Consider the following 21,061-nt stretch of genomic DNA (forward strand, 5'->3'; position numbering starts at 1 on the left):
AGATTACTATAAGCAACTCTATGCCCATAAAATGGACAACCTGGAAGAGATGGACAAATTCTTAGAAATGCACAACCTGCCAAGACTGACTCAGGAAGAAATAGAAAATATGAATAGACCAATCACAAGCACTGAAATTGAAACTGTGATTAAAAATCTTCCATCAAACAAAAGCCCAGGACCAGATGGCTTCACAGGCGAATTCTATCAAACATTTAGAGAAGAGCTAACACCCATCCTTCTCAAACTCTTCCAAACAATATCAGAGGAAGGAACACTCCCAAACTCATTCTACGAGGCCACCATCACCTTGATACCAAAACCAGACAAGGATGTCACAAAGAAAGAAAACTACAGTCCAATATCACTGATGAACATAGATGCAAAAATCCTCAACAAAATACTAGCAAACAGAATCCAACAGCACATTAAAAGGATCATACACCATGATCAAGTGGGGTTTATTCCAGGAATGCAAGGATTCTTCAATATACGCAAATCAATCAATGTGATACACCATATTAACAAGTTGAAGGAGAAAAACCATATGATCATCTCAATAGATGCAGAGAAAGCTTTCGACAAAATTCAACACCCATTTATGATAAAAACCCTGCAGAAAGTAGGCATAGAGGGAGCTTTCCTCAACATAATAAAGGCCATATATGACAAACCCACAGCCAACATTGTCCTCAATGGTGAAAAACTGAAACCATTTCCACTAAGATCAGGAACAAGACAAGGCTGCCCACTCTCACCACTCTTATTCAACATAGTTTTGGAAGTTTTAGCCACAGCAATCAGAGAAGAAAAGGAAATAAAAGGAATCCAAATTGGAAAAGAAGAAGTAAAGATGTCACTGTTTGCAGATGACATGATACTATACATAGAGAATCCTAAAGATGCTACCGAAAAACTACTAGAGCTAATCAATGAATTTGGTAAAGTAGCAGGATACAAAATTAATGTACAGAAATCTCTGGCATTCCTGTACACTAATGATGAAAAATCTGAAAATGAAATCAAGAAAACACTCCCATTTACCATTGCAACAAAAAGAATAAAATATCTAGGAATAAACCTACCTAAGGAGACAAAAGACCTGTATGCAGAAAATTATAAGACACTGATGAAAGAAATTAAAGATGATACAAAGAGATGGAGAGATATACCATGCTCCTGGATTGGAAGAATCAATATTGTGAAAATGACTCTACTACCCAAAGCAATCTACAGATTCAATGCAATCCCTATCAAACTACCACTGGCATTTTTCACAGAACTAGAACAAAAAATTTTTAAATTTGTTTGGAATAACAAAAGATCCCGAATAGCCAAAGCAATCTTGAGAACGAAAAACGGAGCTGGAGGAATCAGGCTCCCTGACTTCAGACTATACTACAAAGCTACAGTAATCAAGACAGTGTGGTACTGGCATAAAAACAGAAAGATAGATCAGTGGATCAGGATAGAAAGCCCAGAGATAAACCCACGCACATATGGCCAACTTATCTTTGATAAAGGAGGCAGGAATGTACAGTGGAGAAAGGACAGCCTCTTCAATAAGTGGGGCTGGGAAAACTGGACAGGGACTTGTAAAAGTTTGAGATTAGATCATTCCCTAACACCATACACAAAAATAAGCTCAAAATGGATTAAAGACTTAAATGTAAGGCCAGAAACTATCAAACTCTTAGAGGAAAACATAGGTAGAACACTCTATGACATAAATCACAGCAAGATCCTTTTGGACCCACCTCCTAGAGAAATGGAAATAAAAACAAAGATAAACAAATGGGACCTAATGAAACTTCAAAGCTTTTGCACAGCAAAGGAAACCATAAACAAGACCAAAAGACAACCTTCAGAATGGGAGAAAATATTTGCAAATGAAGCAACTGACAAAGGATTAATCTCCAAAATTTATAAACAGCTCATGCAGCTCAATAGCAAAAAAACAAACAACCCAATCCAAAAATGGGCAGAAGACTTAAATAGGCATTTCTCCAAAGAAGATATACAGACTGCCAACAAACACATGAAAGAATGCTCAACATCATTAATCATTAGAGAAATGCAAATCAAAACTACAATGAGATATCATCTCACACCAGTCAGAATGGCCATCATCAAGAAATCTAGAAACAATAAATGCTGGAGAGGGTGTGGAGAAAAGGGAACCCTCTTGCACTGCTGGTGGGAATGTGAATTGGTACAGCCACTATGGAGAACAGTATGGAGGTTTCTTAAAAAACTACAAATAGAACTACCATATGACCCAGCAATCCCACTACTAGGCATATACCCTGAGAAAACCATAATTCCCAAAGAGACATGTACCAAAATGTTCATTGCAGCTCTATTCACAATAGCCCGAAGCTGGAAACAACCTAAGTGTCCATCATCGGATGAATGGATAAAGAAGATGTGGCACATATATACAATGGAATATTACTCAGCCATAAAAAGAAACGAAACTGAGCTATTTGTAATGAGGTGGATAGACCTAGAGTCTGTCATACAGAGTGAAGTAAGTCAGAAAGAGAAAGACAAATACCGTATGCTAACACATATATACGGAATTTTAAAAAAAAATGTCATGAAGAACCTAGGGGTAAAACGGGAATAAAGACACAGACCTACTTGAGAATGGACTTGTGGATATGGGGAGGGGGAAGGGTAAGCTGTGACAAAGCGAAAGAGAGGCATGGACATATATACACTACCAAACGTAAGGTAGATAGATAGTGGGAAGCAGCCGCAGAGCACAGGGAGATCAGCTCGGTGCTTTGTGACCGCCTGGAGGGGTGGGATGGGGAGGGTGGGAGGGAGGGAGATGCATGAGGGAAGGGATGTGGGAACAGATGTATATGTATGACTGATTCACTTTGTTATAAAGCAGAAACTAATAAAAAAAATAAAATTAAAAAAAAAATGTCATGTACCACAGTGTTCATTGCAGCACTGTTTACCATAGCCAGGACATGGAAGCAACCTAAGCGTCCATTGATAAATGAATGGATAAAGAAGATGTGGTACGTATATACAATGGAATATTACTCAACCATAAAGAGAAACGAAATTGAGTTATTTGTAGTGAGGTGGATGGACCTACAGTCTGTCATACAGAGTGAAGTAAGTCAGAAAGAGAAAAACAAATACCATATGCTAACACATATATATGGAATAAAAAAAAATGATTGTTAAGAACCTAGGGGCAGGACAGGAATAAAGACAGACGCAGACATAGAGAATGGACTTGAGGACATGGGGAGGGGGAAGGGTAAGCTGGGATGAAGTGAGAGAGTGGCATGGACATATATACACTACCAAATGTAAAATAGATAGCTAGTGGGAAGCAGCCGCATAGCACAGGGAGATCAGCTCAGTGGTTTGTGACCACCTAGAGGGGTGGGATAAGGAGGGTGGGAGGGAGACGCATGAGTGAGGAGATATGGGGATATACGTATACGTATAGGTGACTAACTTTGTTATACAGCAGAAACTAACACACCATTGTAATTATACTCTAATAAAGATGTTTAAAAAAAAAAAGATAGACACTCCACAGCTTAAATAAGCAGAATTCTCAATGACTAAAAATGCTAACAGAGAGTAATTTGTGAATTTGAGAAATCTTCTCTATTCTTATTTTAAGCTATGTTGTTTATTTCTGAAAAAATACACAGTGTCATTTAATCCAGATTCTTTGAGGCATATGAATATTTAACAATACACCAGTTAATGACATTATTGTGAGTTTTCTTCTACTTTGAGAAATTTTGGAATTAAGAGGGAGTGAGGAATGTTGGAGAGGTACCCCTATGCTAAGAAATACTGAATGCTTATCCCTGTTCATCAGAGCAGCTCTCTGATGAGTCATGCTAGGACCCCTTCAGCAGTGGGAATGTCTTTGATTCTGGTGTGTAGAGGCTTCTTGAGAGCTTGGACTTTTGAGGGGTCTTTGCAGCAACTGGCCCCGTGTGACAATGGCCAAGCTTTCCAACTAGGGGATCTTCATCCCGGATACACAGGGTCCCTGACTGAGCTGCTGACTCATTCAGATACACCCTGACCCAGTTTACAGGAGCATCTCCCCCCAACTGGATTTATACTGCTGACATTAGACTGCATTCAAAAGGGAGCTATTTTATAAACATCTGGTTTAAATATGTATGTTGTTTATGACTACTTCATGACTTGCTGTGTTTTTGTTCTTCTTTTTGAGGAACCAGTGGGTGAGTTATTAATTGACTATGATTGTTCAGGAGATGGGGAAAGAGAGGGAGGGATCAACGTTTTCACAGTGACCTTCCTCTAACAGTGCTCTTTGCCAGCAGCTGATATTTCTTTCCCCAGTTGCTTTTCTATGTACATGTCCTAATCCCCTACATACATGTCCTAATCTAATCTAACACATTTCTTACTAATGACTTAAAATGATGGCATTTATACAGGAATGTGCAAGTATGCCTTGCTTATTCTAGAAAAATAGATTTAAAAAGAGAGAAAACCTCTGCATTTTGATTTCTGCCTAAAACTAGTGAAAACCGAAATTTATAACTATTATGAAGTATAGAAAACCTTTACATTTTAGGGTGAGCTCAGCCATGATCCTATTTTATGTATTAAAATAAACTACTTAGTTTATGTTTAGGTTGTTGATAGTTGGGGTCCATAACTGCTCCAGGAGCAAACAAGTAACAAAAGAGAAGTTATAAGGACGGTATCCCCTTCAGGACAGGGAGTGTGGCATTTAGCTTTTGTATCATCTTGAAGGTCACAGGAATCGCCTTTGATTTAAACATTTTCTTACCATTTTACCCATGCAGCAGACTAATCTTTTAAGGTTAGTCTTCTTAAATAAACCTGGAGTCCTTCACACCTTTCTTTCAAATCCCACATTTAATGTCAGTCAGTCTTGTTTAGTCTATCAAAACATATCCAGACTGATCACTTTTTTTTTTTTTTTTTTTCCTGTACGCGGGCCTCTCACTGTTGTGGCCTCTCCCGTTGCGGAGCACAGGCTCCGGACGCGCAGGCCCAGCGGCCATGGCTCACTGGCCCAGCCGCTCCGCGGCATGCGGGACCCTCCCGGACCAGGGCACGAAACCGCATCCCCTGCATCGGCAGGCGGACTCCCAACCACGGTGCCACCAGGGAAGCCCCAGACTGATCACTTTTTACCTTCTTTACTGCTACCCCTTGGTGCATGTCCCCGTGGCCTAGATTATTTATTTGGTTGTGCCGGGTCCCAGTTGCAGCAAGTGGGCTCCTTATTTGCGACATGTGGGCTTCTTAGTTTTGGCATGCGGGCTTCTTAGTTGTGGCACGTGAACTCTTAGTTGCGGCAGGCATGCGGGATCCAGCTCCACGAGCAGGGATGGAAGCTGGCCCCCTTGCATTGGATGTGCCGAGTCTCAAGCACTGTGCCACCAGGGAAGTGCCATGGCCTAGATTATTGCTGTAAACTTTCTCCCAGTCAGGCTTCCTACTTTTACCCTTGACCTCTTTCATCATAGCAACCAGAATGAATAAACTTTATTCAGATTTCGTAAGATTTAAACTTTAGTCGGATTTTGGAATGCAGTATTTATTGCAGTTATGGGCATAGACTCTGGAGCCAGGCTGTCTGGGTCCTTATCTAGGTCCTGACATTTATGGTGTGTTTAATCTTGGGCAACATATTTAAATATAAAATTGGAATAGCTGTAGTATATGGATTCAAAGAGTTATTAGTGTCTACATGGTAGACACTATTATTAGTATTAGTATCAGCAGCAGCAACAGTGGTAGTTGTAATAGTAATAGTATTCGTATTTGAACAACTGTTATGTCATCCTTTGACTCAAAATCCTCTAAGAGCTTCCCATTGCATTTGGAGTAGAAGCCAAAATCTTTGCAGTGGCCTCCTAGGCCCTGCACAATATAGTCACTCTGATTTCTGGACGCATCTCATTTTCTCCCTTGCTTAGTCTCCTCTGTATTCTGGTGCCTGTAGTGTACTCCCCTCTCTCCCCCAAGCACGTGTGAGTCCTGAAACTGGCTCATTCAGATTCTTTGTATTTGTTCTTTCCACTTACGGGAAAGCATCCCCTCAGATACCTGCAGAGCTAACTCCCTTCCTTCACTTCACATCACCCTCTCCGTGAAACTTGATTATGCTCTCCCAGATGCCAACAATTCAAGACTCCCTATGCCCCTTCCTCCTTTCTCTTTAGCCGTGTAAGTTAGATGAAGTTATTTTTTGTTTTGGTTTTTGTCCCCCTGCATTAGAATGTAAGCTCCATGATGGCAAAGATTTATTTTTTGTCTCTTGTGTCCCCTCTGGAATCCCCAAACTCCCGAACAGTGTCTGGCATATAGTAGGCCTACAATAAAGATTTTTTGAAGGAGTGAATGAAATTATGGCACCTTAACAATGTTAATTCTCTGCTCAAACCCTTCTGTGGCATTCCTGTCCCTTACAGAGCTCGGTGCCTTTGGCCTTGGCCTCCCTGGTCTGCCGCATCTCTGCTGCCAGCTGGTCTCTCTCACTCCTAAGTTATGATTTGCAATTAACCATTTCCTGTCATTCTGGATACTGAAAACACTATTATTTCCTCCTCATTTCTGACTAGCTAAGTCTTATCCCATCTTTGAGGCCCCCTAAATTTTTTTTCTTCTATGGCACTACCACCCCCCCCCCAACTACTTTTGATTTCTTTCTTCATTGTTTAATCTCTTCATTGGGCTGTTATCTAGAATTAGAGATACTGTAGTGTGTATATTCACTGGCCTACCTAGGATGTAGTTCTTAGAATGTGATCCTTGTTCAGCATTATCAACATCTCCTGGTGTTGATGCCTGGTGCACAGAAATTATTTCTGAACCTCTCCTAAGACATAACAAATCAAAAATTCTGGGGGTGTGGTCCAGAAATGCATGTTTTAATAAGGCTTTGTGTATTTCTGATGCAAGCTGATGTTTGAGAACTGCTGGAGAAGGACATCAGCATGATGGACCAGACTGGGAGTGTCTGAATTAAGGAACCAGTTGAATCTTCAAAGTTCAGCAATCCCCAGAGATGGGAGGAAACTAAAATGGGTGTAGGAGGGCCAGAGGTAGAATGTTCTAAGAATGAGTAAACAAAAACTTTTCTCTGAAAAAGAAACTGGGAAACATGTCTACAGGATAAAGGACAATCAGGGGAATGGAACTCTGTTAGTGAATGCTTATGTCCATGATTCAGATTTTCTTCTTGTGGAGTAAATTTTGGACCGTAGAAGGTTAGCAGAGAACTTGGAAGTTGTGAGCATTAGCACTGGGCAAATCTTGAGAATGGTCAGCCATGCAAAGTCTGAGGCAGCACATACGGCCTTTCCTGGTAAGCGTTTGGGGTGCCAGCTCTGAGACTGGAATATTTTGACAGGAGCTAAAATTGAGGAAGAAGGTACAAAACCAGATTCTAGTCGTCTATTGAAATAATATGTCATGATAGGTATCTGATCACTGATGGGAAAAGTGAAGGACAGACAACCCAGTTATTAAGGAAAGGAACCTGTCTCTGCAGAAGAGCTTGGCATGGAAGAACCTGAGGACTGAGAAGAGGTTGGTATGAACTCTGGGATGGAGGTTAAATGGCCTCAGGGTGGGTGCTTAGAGGCCTGGGGTGGGGGTGGGGCGGTTATCACAGAAACCATTAAAGTCAACAAACAAGTGTCAACTATGTGTTACATATCAAATTAAATATTTTACTTGAACACAGGTAATGTACCAGTATACATCTTTCTATCTCTTTATTGCCTGAATGATAATGGATTGAAATCAAACACTTAAAATGACTGGCTCTTTATAAGGACTTATTTTAATCATATAATTGTGTTTGCTACATGATACCAATCTTTTTGAATTTTTTCCCCCTAATTTCAAACTTGAATTAAACTGTACTTCAGGCACCAGGAGAATATAAACACATGTTCAGAAGGATCTTTGGCTTCCTGTTAAAACTGACCTAACACACACATTATAATGGGCACTGAACTTAGAAAAGTTAACACGTTCAGGGCTTTATATTGTCTTGCATGAGGTAGGGTGAAAGGTCAGTTGAGTAGATTTCTGCTGCTGCTGTCCTTCAAGCGTTCTGAGCCCCATGCTGAGGTGCATGCCTACCCACACCACACCATCCCCACCCTATGGAATTCACCTAGGTCTGGAAGTGTGGTGCAGGGGTTCTGATGAACCATGACTGATGTGACTGAGGCCATTCTGGGAGGTTGGCTGTCTCAAGGTCCTGAGGTTGATCAGCCACAGACTTGTTCAACAATGACTTGTCAGGGAGAATCATCCATGTATGTCTTTTCACATATGACCTGGTTCAGAATTCAAGAAGGTCCCTATTCAAAACTGAAAGAAGAAGTAAGAAGGGAGGAATATCAGGCACTTAGACAACAGGGAGCTGATTGGGTCAGAGATAATTCCATCTTAGGGGAGTTTTTGTCAGTGTGGCAGATGGGAGCACGTAGAGAACCTTTTATGTGGGACTTTATATCCAATCAAAATAGTGTTATAAAGCCAGTTTTACTTACAAAAAAACAAATTATGGGACAGTATTATGTTCCTGTTACTTTTAGTGTTCTCAGCATTTGTATATTTTGAGACTTTTTTTTTGTTTTTTTTCTGTCTTTAAAAAATCATAGGTCACCTTGCAATCATAGTTGAAATAATTACTATTTCTCTTTAAAACATTAGTATGTTAACTTGACATAAGTTTTAATAATTCAGAATGGAGGGAATTTCCTGGTTGTCCAGTGATTAGAACTGCACACTTCCACTGCAGGGAGCACGGGTTTGATCCCTGGTCAGGGAACTAGGATCCTGCATGCTGAGTGGACTGAAATGAAATGAAGTGAAATAAAATAAAATAAAATGAGAGAGCTATCTAGAAAAGAAAATCTATCTATCTATCTGTCTACCTACCTATCTATGTATCTATCTATAAAATTCAGAATGGAACCCAAGGACTTCCTTGTTTGGAATGAGAGAAAGCCTCAACAGGTTCAGCATTTCATTTATTCCACTTCAGCCACATGATGAAATAAATATGAAAAAAAAATATAAAAAACGGGAAGAAAATATGGAAGAATTATTTTATAATTATAACATGTGGAAAGACTTTCTTAAGTATAACACAAACCTAGGAATGTAAGAGTTAATGGCTGATAAAAACAATATTGTAGGAAAAGAAATTTAAACAAAGTCAAATGATAATAGTGATAGTGAGTGGGAGGAAATTTTTGACTCAGAAATTCTATTTTGAATTTATTCTACAAATACAATCTTACATGTAAGAAATTACTTATGTACATCATTATCAATTGCAAATTTTTTTTAGTACAGTATTAGATTGGAAATAATTTAATATCTGCCACTAGCATGGTGGTAATTAAGTTATGGTTCATCCATGCAATGGAATACTGTGCTGCTGGATTCCATTTGAAAATATCTCAAAGATATGTAAATTTTTTAAAAAGATGCAAAAAAATATTTAACTACAAAAATAGCCAGAAAACAATTAACAAAATGGCAATAAGCACATGCCTATGAATAATTACTTTAAATGGATTAAGTTCTCCAATTCAAAGACATAAAGTTCCTGAATGAATTTTAAAAAAGGCCAAGACTCATCTATGTGCTGCCTACAAGAGGCTCATTTAGATGTAAGGAAACACACAGACTGAAAGTGAAGGGATAGAAAAAGATATTCCATGTAAATGGAAACCAACAGAAAGCTGGAGCAGCTATACTTATATCAGGCAATGTAGACTTTAAAATAAAGACTCTAATAAGAGAAAAGTTTCCCTTGTGCAGTATTGGTGGGAATGTAAATTTGGTTCAGCCACTATAGAAGACATTATAGAGGTTCTTCAAAAAATTAAAAATAGAACTGTCATATGATCCAGCAATTCCACTTCTGGTTATTTATATGAAGAAAATGAACACACTAATTCGAAAAGCTATGTGCACAATCACGTTCATCACAGCAGTATTTACCATAGCTAAGATATTGAAGCAGCCTAAGTTTCCATTGATAGATGAACAGATAAAGAAATTGTGGTACATATATACAATGAAATATTATTACTCAGCCATAGAAAAGAATGAAATCCTCCCATTTGTGACAACATGGATGGACCTTGAGGGCATTGTGCTAAATGAAATAAGTTAGAGAAGGACAAATACTGTTTGCTCTCACATGTGGAATCTTAAAACATATATATATTTATACACACACACACTATATATATACACATACATATATACATATATATACACACAGATATATATGTACACATATGTATATATGTTCATGGACACAAAGAACAGATTCGTGATTGCCAAAAGTTGGGGAGCTGAGGGGTTGAAGAAATTGAAGAAATTGAACTGTTTTTTTTGAAAAAAGGAAAAAGAAGCAAAATGGGGTATAGATTATAAAGTGTTTGGCATTGTATGCCTTGACATCTCTTGAAGCATCCATAAGAACAATAGCATTGGTATCTCCTGAGGGAAAGTCAGCTATATGTCTGGGAGAAAGGGCTGGGAAAGAATATCACTTCCTACTTTATCACCCAGTCCAAAAATTAAATTACAAAAAGTGGCTGGAGAAGGAAAAAGCAGTCATGTGTATATACAAATATATTGCTTTAATCTCTAACTTGGCATAGTGAATACAAGAATATTTCTTTTATTTTCTGGGATATACTCCAATAAAGTAAGACATTTCTCATATAAAGATGATAGTTTATGACATTTTATAACACAAAGTGAATAATGAAGCTTTATTTTGGAGTCTTGTAGTAATTCCATAGGAGAAGGTATTTATAGTTGTAGATGTCACATCGTCTACATTTAATTTTATGTCCCTGAAATGTCTAATGTGCTGATTTGGTTTTATAGTAATCTTTTATATGGCAACTTCAACTTGTTGGACATTGTGGGGAACTAGCAAGTTGTGGGGGAGGATTCTGAACTGCCAGCAAAGATGCCATAAAACTCTCAAGGCAGGTGAGGGATGGGGTGCTGCTCAGATTAATTGTACTCATTTTATGCTACCTGGGTACAATGGAAAATGCCCTCTTAAAATATATATAATTATAATGTGTTCATGGCAATGTGGAGTGGGAGAAGCAAATGTTTCCTTGTACTTGAAGATGATGAATTACAGTTACGACTTTTCATTTGTTTCCTTTCAGCCCCTCCACACTTTGTCAGGTCTGCTTTTAATTTTGCGTCCCACATTGATTTATTTTCATTCCTTTAGATTAAGCAGACATCTTTAAAAAGATTTTTTTGTTTTCCATTATCAAGAAATAAAGGTCATCTTGGCTCAGGCACCTCACCCTTGCAGCTTTGTCTCACATGGACCACAAGTGCATCTCAGGATGTTCTCTGCCCTAGGACAACTGTTTTTGTGTGTGTGTGTGTGTGTTTTTTTTTTTTTTCCATTTGTAGGTGAATTAGCAAGAGTATATGATCTCAGCCCCTGCTGTTTTGTTCTGGTAATTTTTTTGTGATACGCGGGCCTCTCACTGTTGTGGCCTCTCCCGTTGCGGAGCACAGGCTCCGGACGCGCAGGCTCAGCGGCCATGGCTCACGGGCCCAGCCGCTCTGCGGCATGTGGGATCTTCCCAGACCGGGGCAGGAACCCGTGTCCCCTGCATCGGCAGGCGGACTCTCAACCACTGCGCCACCAGGGAAGCTCTGTTCTGGTAATTAACTTTATTACTGATGTCCTTTGTTGATGAGTCTGGGAAATACTTCTAGTGCCTATGCAAAATATGGAATAAAGAGCAGTAGATCAGATTGTAAATCAAACACAATAATTTGTTTGAACAAACCGTACAACCTTGGGACCAAATTTCTGGCAGGCGGGTTATACTCTCTGCTAAAGCATTTGGCCAGGAGATGGGTTATATCATCCCACTCAAAGGAGGTTCTCATTACTGGTACATCTTTCTATTTTGGACGTTGCTGCAACCTTTTTCTTTTTTTAATTAATTAATTTATTTTGGCTGCATTGGATCTTCACTGCACAGGGGCTTTCTTTAGTTGCCGCGAGTGGGGGCTACTCTTCGTTGTGGTGCACAGGCTTCTCATTGCGGTGGCTTCTCTTGTTGTGGAGCATGGGTTCTAGATGCGTGGGCTTCAGTAGTTGCGACACGCAGGCTCAGTAGCTGTGGCTCGCGGGTTCTAGAGCGCAGGCTCAGTAGTTGTGGCGCACGGGCTTAGTTGCTCCGCGGCATGTGGGATCTTCCCGGACCAGGGCTCGAACCTGTGTCCCCTCCATTGACAGGTGGATTCTTAACCACTGTGCTACCAGGGAAGTCCTGCTGCAACCTTTGAACCCTTGGAATTCAACAGATTGTAGTCAGCTCTGGCTGTGAAGAGGGCAGATCCTTTTTCCTTTGACATTAAAATTACATTCAAGGTATGCATCTCATAACTTTTGAAGGGATCAGTTGTGCTCTCCAAGTCATAAATTCTGGAAAATGGTCCTGTGCTATTTATTTTAATACTTGTAAAGATAGGAAATGCTGCTTTTCCAAGACAGTCCATTCATCCTGGGTGCTTTTAACTGTACTTTGTATTTGCTACGACCTGAATGTTTGTGGCCGCCCAAAATTTGTATGTTGAAATCCTAACCCACAAAGGTGATGTTATTAGAAGGTGGGGTCTTTGGCAGATCCTTAAGTCATGAGGGTAGAGTCATCATGAATTGGGTTAGTGCTCTTATAAAAGAGGTTCCGAAGATACCTCATCCCCTTTCACCATGACAAAATTATGAAGGTGCTTATACTATGAAATATTCGATCCCATTTGTGAGAAGGATATTCATTAGAAGGTCTACTTAAAGCTAATATCCAGTGACCAAAGCTTATTCTTATTTGCCCACTATAACAGTTCCCATGGATGAAAGTGTTTCATAAAATAGCCATATTTTTTAGTCAACAGGTTGGTAACTATAATGGTCTGAATGTTTGTGTCTCCCTAAAATTCATATGTTGAAATCCTAACATCTGAAGACAATGAAGTGGAGCCTATAGGAGAGACTTAGGTCATGAGGGCAGAGCCTTCATGAATAGGATCAGTGTTCTTATAAAAGAGACCCCACAGAGTCCCTGGCCCCTTCCACTGGGTGAGGACACAGGGAGAAGGTGCTGGCTCTGAGCCAGGAAAAGAGCCTTCACCAGAACGTGTTCATTCTGGTGCTGTGATCTTGGACATCCGGCCTCCAGAACTGGGAGGAATAAATTTCTGCTGTTTATAAGCTACCACATCTGAGGTATTTTGTTATAGCAGCCTGAACAGAGTAAGACAGTATTGATAGGAAATTTGCCTCCTCTCCATTAATTCTTCCCCTAGCCAATTATCTCTTTGAAAATAAAATAGAGGAAATCCATTTTTTTTCCTCTTCAAATATGGTGAGGTAGAGAGGTGGTGAATCTTTTTTTTCAGGTAGAAGAATTCTCACTTCCTCAATTATTCTATATGTGAAATGATTGCCAAACCTCTAACCATGCTGGTCAAACTCCATGTTTGTCAAAATTCTCCTTAATGTAGCATGCCAAACGTCCGATAGTTTTTGTACATGAACTGCACAGGTTACAGTGGGATCATCACCTCTCGTTAAGATTGTGTTTTTGTCTATTTGTTTGTTTTGGTCAGCAGTGCACACATTGGCTCATTTTTGAGTTTGTATTTGAGTAATGTTTTGTTAAAATGAAATGCTTCTCAATCAGTGGAGAAGCAGGGTATGATTGTCTTATCTACCAAATATTTCCTTTATGGAGTCTATTTGGAGTCTTTCCTGTATGTCTCTAGCCTGGCCTCTGAGCCCAGAATGTAAAACTCAATTAGGCCCATAGTGTCTCTTTCAGATGAAGAAATGCTGCCTGTATCTAGAAGCATAATGGGTCAGCTATCCCCAAGAGAATTTCCAGGTTCAGCAATTCAGTAGGAGGACTCAGGTGATTCAGCATATCGTCATATTGATAGCTATGACTTTTTACATTGAAAAGAATACCAGGCAAAGTCAGCAAAGGGAAAAGGCACATAGGCAAAGTCCAGGGGAACCAGACACAGCTTCCAAGAGTCTTTTTTCAGTGGAGTCACAGAGGATTAGCTGAATTCCTCCAGCAACTAGTTGTGACAACACATGTGAAATGTTATTTGTTGGGAAAGCTCATTAGAGACTCAGTGGCTAAGGTTTTTATTCAGGGCTAGTCATAGAGGCAACCCCTGTACCAGAATTCCGAACTCCTAGAAGGAAAGCTGGTGTTCAGCATAAATACCTTGTTTGTACAGTTCAGATACAATGAGCTGTTCTTATCTGGGAATGGTGGGAATCCTCTCCAAATCCAGCTTTCCAGATGCCAGCTGAGGATCAATCCTGAAAACTAAGATTGAAGTCTTAGGCTTGCTATGTTATCTCTTTTCTGTACATTTAAGCAGATTTTAATTTTAATTTTAAACAGATTCTAGCCTCTTGACCTTTACCACCAAGTGAGGCCACATGAAACATTGGAAAGAAATGGACTTTGAGGAATACCCGAAGTTCCTCTTCCAGCTTTGCTAGTAACTTGTTGGGTGACTTTGGCTAAGTTAACCTATTTAGCCTTATTTTCTTCATCTATGAGTTGGATGTAATAATGCAAACTACATAAGGATTTTGTTGGGAACAATTTTTTTTTTTTTTTTTTGCGGTACGCGGGCCTCTCTCTGTTGTGGCCTCTCCCGTGGTGGAGCACAGGCTCCGGACGTGCAGGCTCAGCGGCCATGGCTCACGGGCCCAGCCGCTCCGCGGCATGTGGGATCCTCCCAGACCGGGGCATGAACCCGTGTCCCCTGCATCGGCAGGCAGACTCTCAACCACTGCACCACCAGGGAAGCCCAAACAAATTATTTTATACACCCACACAGATAAAATATAACATCCCTTGTTCCTGAATCCACTCATTCAACAAATATTTATTAAGAATCTACTATATGCTAAACACTTTGATAGGTCCTGGAGGTGTAGTGCTGAGCAAAAAACATCCTGCCTTTCTGGAATTTACAGTCTAGTTGGAGAAAGAGACTTTACTCTTGAATAATAATCATGCAAATTAATATGTAATTACAATTTGTCATAAGTGCTCCAGAAGAGAGGTAGAGAATGCAGTGAAAATGTATAATGGGCACTGACATACTTGAGTAGGTCAGGGAAGTTTCTCCCAAGGAAATGGCATATGTGTAAGAATCTCAATGAATTGAACAGGCAGTGGCTGCATCAAGAGATCAGAGGTGACATTAGATAAAGGTTTTGCATAGGCTCTTCTCCTCAGGGTGGGAGGGAGCAGGCATTGTTGGAGAACTGAAAAAAAAAAAAGAAAAACTGTGCAGTTGGAGCAGAGAGAGCAAAGGGCAGAGAGATAGTGGGTGAGATTAGAGAGGATAAAGGTAGTCAAGGACCACATTAAGGTAAAGTAGTTTGGCCGCTGTGCTAATAGCAATGGAAAGTCATTTAAGGATGTTTAGCAATGGGGTGACATGATTAGATATCTAATTTTTTTGAAAAGATTAAGTCTGCTTTGTAGAGATATGATTGGAGTGGGTATAGTGGGATTTAGGAGGGTATTGTGGAAACGTGGGCTAGTGATGATCGTAATTTGAGTTAGCTTGCTTGGAGATGGAGAGAAATGGAAAGATTTGAGATGGTGTATCTGTAGTTACTTGCTAAATTATTTTAGTGCACAGTTTAAATTGAACTCTTTTTACATAGATTTTTTTCCCGCATTAGAGTTGCCTCCACCCCTCATCTGCGGCAGATAAATTCCAAGACCCCCAGTGGATGCCTGAAACTGTGGATAATACCAAATCCTATATATACTCTGTTTTTTCCTATACATACATATCTATGATAAAGTTTAATTTATAGATCAGGCACAGTAAGAAATGAACAATAACTAATAATAAAATAGACAGTTATAACAGTATACTGTAATGAAAGTTATATGAATGTGGTCTCTCTCAAAATATCTTATTGTATAAAGTTAATGCCTTTTTATCTTAATTAAGCACTTACCATGCACTGTGGCCATGACTTTTACAGTTTGAGGCAAGACAGCAAATCTAGCATGAATTTCTTTTTCTTTCTTCACAGTTTCACAGATAGATTTGTTCCTAGCATAGATCTTAGCAACCTCAGCATATGCTTTCCTTTTCCTTATTAAATCAAGAGCATTCACCTTTTCATTTAAAGGAAGCACTTTACAGCTTTCTTTGGCTTATTTGAATTACCAGCATCACTACTCTTGTGCTTTGGGGCCATTATTAAGTAAAATAAGGGTGACTTGGACACAAGCAGTGTGATACTGTGACAGTGGATCTGATAACTGAGATGGCTACTAAATGACTAATGGACAGCATACACTGGACAGAGGGATGATTCACATCCCAGGCAGTACAGAATGGGATGGCAATTGATTTTACCATGCTACTCAGAATGGTGTGCAATTTAAACAACTTATAAGTTATTTATTTTTGGAATTTTCCATTTAATATTTTCAGACCATGATTGACCCTGTGGGTAACAGAAACCTTGGGTAAGGGGACAGTACTGTACTAGCATCATAAAATCTTGAGAGTTGGAAGAGATATTTGGTTCTTGAATGAATAACTCTGGTAGAGAAAAAGATTGAGTTGCATAACTTGCTGAGATTTGCACATCAACTCCCTTACACATTTATCTGTTGAGTGGAAATAATAAGGTACGGTCATTAGACATATGTATGGACTTAAGTGTATCATCCACTTTACATATATTAACTCATTAATTCTCACAGCAAGCCTATCAGGTGCTATTACACACATAGATGAGAAACAGATGAGACACAGAGTTTAAGTAACTGACCGATTTCAAACAAGTAATAAATGGTAGGTCTGAGATTGGAACCCAAGTAGTTTGTTGTCAGATCCCTATGGCCAACCACAGTGGCAAACTATGACCCTTAGGCCAAATCTGGCCCATGGCTGTTTTTGTACAGCCAACCAGAAAACTAAGGATTTTTATTTTTTTAATTTTAAAAAAGTTTTAAAGAAGAAAGAAAAAAGGAGAATCATGACAGAGATTGTATGTAGACCACAAAGCCTAAAATATTTACTATGTGGCCTTTTACAGTGAAAGTTTGCTGGCCCCTATGCTAACCATTCCTAGGAAAATGCGTTCCTTGAATAGAAAGTTGAGCACCACTGATCCTTACAGATGAAGGACATGTCTTTCATAAAATGAGTTATTGCAGAGTAAAGTATATACCCAGAGCTCCTTCTGTGGTAGAATTATTTTTCTTGATTTTTGCAAATGTAAAATTAAGACTGGGTGTAGGGAAAGTTTCTTGGGAAGTAGGAGAATAATCCCTCTGAGTGAGATCAAAGGCAGCTGGGCTGGCGCTGATTTACTGAATGTGATGCCTGTTATTAAGACAATGAATTTCAGCTGGATTTATGGGCTGATTTTTTTTTTTTTTTTAAATTATTATTTATTTTATTTTTAGCATTTTGGAGATGGGATATATTAGCCAAAAAACTTCCTGTTTTAAAGCCATGATTTGTTTTTGGAAAGAAAAATTATATCAGCTCTAAAAATTGATGAATTCTGGTATTGTATCAACAACTATTTGGAGAAAAAAAAAAAAAAAGACTAACAATGCCATTTTTCCTCCCCAGAGCTGTAATTTCATTAGTAAGAAAGAACATAGTGGGGTGTTTTTTGTTTTTTTTGCCTTTCTAAATAAAAAAGATTTAGATTTTTGGAGAAATTCTGTTATTCATCTAAATTTTCGTAGAAGGCTAAATATTAAGCCACTTAACAAATATTTATTAAACCTTACTGTGGTGCTAGGTATTTTGAGGGACTTTGTAAATATGATTACAAAAGTTTTTTTTTTTTTTTTTGCTATGATGTGATTTTCATTTGATAAATGGTGGTTGTAATAGACCACACTCTATAGATGATTTACATGTTTCTTGCTCATGCAAACTGTATTAACTGTTTTCTAACAGAGTCAGGCAGTGGCTCTAGAGTTTATGTTTGGTCACATTTGGGCTTCCATTTATCTTTTCTTTGACACCATCTTAGACTGGTTTTGGTAGTGGTTGATGGGTAACCATTACTCAAGCCCATTTCTTCAATCATCTCACTTGATCCTTTTGGTTGTTGTGGGTGGATTGGGTAAGGTACTAATTATAGTTGTTTAAATTATAATAATGTCTGGTTAGAAAATTTCTGCTGTCTATTCTATTTTTCCTTTTACTTAGATGATTCAGATTGTTGAAAAGAGTTTTATATTGAATATTTTTCTGATTGGAAGATTAGGGATTGTGCATAAAGTTGAACTCTCTCTTTTTTTAATTGTAGGGGTTTCCAAACATATATAAATGGAACCCACTTTTAATAGTCAGCATACGTGGGCAGTCTTATTTACTTTTTATCTTCCTCCTCCATTGTCTCGCATCTACCCCTAATAATTTTAAAACAAATCACAAACACTATTTCCTTTCATTGAATAAATACTTTATTATTTGTCTCTAAATTATAAGAACCCTTTAAAAAATACCAATGCCATTAGCATGCTAAAAAATTAACAATAATTCCGTAATATTGACAAATACAAGTTAGTGTTCAGATTTTCCTAATTTTCTCATAAATACCCTTTTACAGTTGACTTTTCAGATTAGGACCCAAATAAAAGCCATGATGTATGTTTGGTTGAATTGTCTCTTAATTCTGGTGATATACTATAATAGTTTCCCTTTCCTTTTTTCTCTTTTGCCATTGATTCTGTAGATCAGTTGTCTTCTGTCCTTATATTTCTGATCAATTTGTGGTATAAATTTTAGTGGAATCTAAAGTATGTGTCAAATGTAAGTTAAATTTTTTGACACGCATACTTCGTAGAGGGTGAACAAGTTGGACTGTTGAACTGGTTGGCAAGAACTTATTAGTGGTGCATGTCGGCACTTTCTTCTTTTACTTCCCCCAGTTGAGTAAGATTTATTTCTCATCACAGTCACGATAGTGAATAGCAGGTAAGAAGAAACAAAAGTTTTTGCGTAATGTTATTGAACAGGCCTAACTTTGACATAATTACTTATTTATTACTTGGTTTTGCTTCTTTGTAATTAGCAACAGTACTGAAGCAACAGGAGTCCTTATTTGGCATAGGCTTGCCAGACACAGACTACATATTTTTAGTTTTGCCTTCTGAGTCATTAGATTCCGTAACATTTCTGTCTGCCCAAGGGTCTGGCCAACATTACTTTTTTTTTTTTTTTTTTTTTTAACATCTTTATTGGAGTATAATTGCTTTACAATGCTGGGTTAGTTTGTGCTGTATAACAAAGTGAATCAGCTATATGTATACATATATTCCCATTACTTTTCCTATTAAGGATGATGAAATCCTTGCTGTTAATTTTGTACTGGAAATTATAAGTATAAAAATCCATCCAGGCAAAATCTATAAACTTTTTTTGTGTAGAAAAAGTTAAAAAAGAAAACTATCTTTAGTCATTTTATTATGCAGAAAAGAGACTTAAAAAGTGTGCCTTTTACTCTTATGAAATAAAATCTTGTATTGCCTATTTCAAAATTTATTGGAAATGATAAATAGGTCAAGTTTTCTTAATTGTTAAGCCCTGTTTGAAACTTTACAAATGAAATTTTGTTTTTTAAAGAATAGTTAATTGAAAAAGTACTCTTAAAATATATTTGCTTCAGCCCTGACAGCTTTAGTGAAAATGACTTTTATTTTTCCTTAAATATCTATTTCTCATAATGGTGAAAGTTATGTGAGAAATACATATTTCTAGAAAAATATCTAAGAATGTTAATATTTATTTTCATGAAAATGTTTTCCTTTTTTTTGGTTGACTTGTTTGAATTTCTTTCTTTATGTGTCCTACACTAGTATATTTTGTTTAAAGTATTTTCAAAATTTGATGATTACCTTGGGTCATATGAAATTGTTTTTAATTGATTCCTATAATACATTAATGCTATATATTTCATTTTCAATGATTGTCTACTATTTAAGGGATACTTAACACTGTCTGACTTTTTTCTTGTTGATAACAATCAAGTGAGAGTCAAATGATATAACTCAGTGCCTAGAATGTTAAAAAGATGTTAATTTTGTTTTCTTAGTCCTTTGGTCCTCCTATATCCTAAGGTTAAAAAAAAAATGCCCTGGCTGCTAACCGTTGGCATTTTCTGATGCACTTGTTTCTTTTATGCATTTTTCCAACATGTCTTTTCCTGATAAGCATTTTCCTTAATAGCTTCTATAGGTATTTTGAAATGACTCCTTAAATCTGTCTACTTCTGCTAAGAAGAGGTGTTTTGTTAGATTGAAAATAATAATTGATTATAAAATGGTGACTCAAAGCTGTATGTACCAGGGCAGTGCTGATTTTAGTTCCTTTTATTTTTTAAAGAAAAAACAAAGCACTGAAGGTGGTGTAAATGTGGATTTTATAGACTTCCCATATACAAAAATTCATTGATAGGAGGAAAAAATTAAGATTCTCTTTCTAAATATTTGTTTCCAATTCATCATAATTTATTTTAAAAAATTCGGATCAGTCTCACGATTGGATCTCTTCTTTTTGTACATGTGCTTTGAGGAATATAATGTGCTTCTGGACTCACTGATGTGTGTTATAAATCAGTGACGATTTATAGGTGACAGTGAACCTTGTTGATTAGATAACAGGAGAGTTTGTCTTTACAGATAAAAACTTTGTGCATTTTATGGAAGTGTTTCTCTTAGTGTTGAAATCCTCTGTTGAGGGCATGCTTTACCTTAAAAATAAATGCACTTTTTTACCATTAAAATAATTCATTATTTAGCAGTCTGTTGTTTGGCAGTAATATAACCAATTTTAATTGCCTAGTTTTTCAACAGCTCTTTGTTTAGCCTCATGTAGATGAATAAACCAGAACATTCCCATAGGTTTAATGAGGTCTCTAATCACTGCAGTGATC

The 21,061-nt window shown here is 37.9% G+C and overlaps 1 protein-coding gene across 3 annotated transcripts in view; it reads left to right on the top strand.

The window, feature by feature from the left end:
• The window catches only part of PLOD2 (procollagen-lysine,2-oxoglutarate 5-dioxygenase 2), a 114,432-nt gene that overhangs the window by 27,687 nt on the left and 65,684 nt on the right, over positions 1–21,061 (top strand). The gene's annotated exons all lie outside the window — the stretch shown is intronic.

This window comes from Mesoplodon bidens (assembly GCF_964165515.1).
Source record: "Mesoplodon bidens genome assembly, chromosome: 5".
NCBI classification, from domain to species: domain Eukaryota; kingdom Metazoa; phylum Chordata; class Mammalia; order Artiodactyla; family Ziphiidae; genus Mesoplodon; species Mesoplodon bidens.